General features: G+C 37.5%; 1 protein-coding gene across 1 annotated transcript in view; it reads left to right on the forward strand.

Moving 5' to 3' along the window:
* LOC101864085 (orexin receptor type 2) overlaps positions 1–1,029 on the forward strand; it is a 96,224-nt gene that overhangs the window by 89,962 nt on the left and 5,233 nt on the right. The gene's annotated exons all lie outside the window — the stretch shown is intronic.

A 1,029-nucleotide genomic window follows, 5' to 3' on the forward strand; every position in this document is an offset into this window, starting at 1 on the left:
GATAGATAGATAGATAGATAGATAGATAGATAGATAGATAGATAGATAGATAGATTGATAGATTGATAGATAGGATAAAGGTAAATATAATTAAAATTTAAGATAAAATAACAAGTACCCTGAATTAGTAACAATAGCGCCCCCAAAAAAGAAACACAGATACGTGACCTTACCCTTCCGTTTCCAAACACACGCAAGAAAGAAACTAAGATACAGGGAAAAGCCAAATGTGAGGCAGCGTGGTGGAATAGACTCTCGTCAATTTTTGGGCATAATGAGTTATTGGTATCATCTTAAAGCTTGTTCATGTGTCTTGCTTTCAATGAAAAAATTACCCATCCATCTTCAATAGAATGGGAGATATTTTGGATTGAAGGAGGTGGGGGTCACCTGGTTTAGGGGGTAAAATTAGCGAGAAAATGTCCGCCAAAGCTTGGTAAATTCCAAAGCTGGAGAGTCCATGGAAACAGAAAATTTATATTTTTTTGCCTTTAATCAACGTTTTTGGTGAAATCCTCAAAGGGATGTGTTTGTAAATGAACATAAAAGGTGTTGAGACAAAATACAAACATTTGATAAAAATTGCTAAGCAGGGAGAAAACTGCTGTTTTCTTCTATTTCATAATTTTGACGAGAGTCTGATTCCACCACGCTGCTTCACAAATAATAGAAAGGAAGACTGGGCTGTGATTCTTCGTGGTTTACTAATGAAATAGGCGAGAAAGAAAAACTACCAACTATTCAAATAAAAGTCGATGAAACGAGAAAAAGCTTTAACGGGAATTTGTTGTAGCCAAGTGCAGAAAGAGCCAGACAAAAGAAGGAGATTTAGAGAACATCTGTTACAATTAAAGAGCCGTTTGGGTGGGCACTGGCAGACAGTTTGCTCAAGGCAGAAGGAAAATGTGTGAAGGGTGAGAAAGGGTTGGGAGTTTTGTTTTGGGGGGAGGTGGCTTTTTTGTAGTTGTTGTTTGTTTTGGGGTTGTTGTTTTTGTGTTGTTGTTTGGGTTTTTTTGGGGGGGGGTTAGG

Source organism: Aplysia californica, unplaced genomic scaffold (assembly GCF_000002075.1).
Source record: "Aplysia californica isolate F4 #8 unplaced genomic scaffold, AplCal3.0 scaffold00517, whole genome shotgun sequence".
Taxonomy (NCBI): domain Eukaryota; kingdom Metazoa; phylum Mollusca; class Gastropoda; order Aplysiida; family Aplysiidae; genus Aplysia; species Aplysia californica.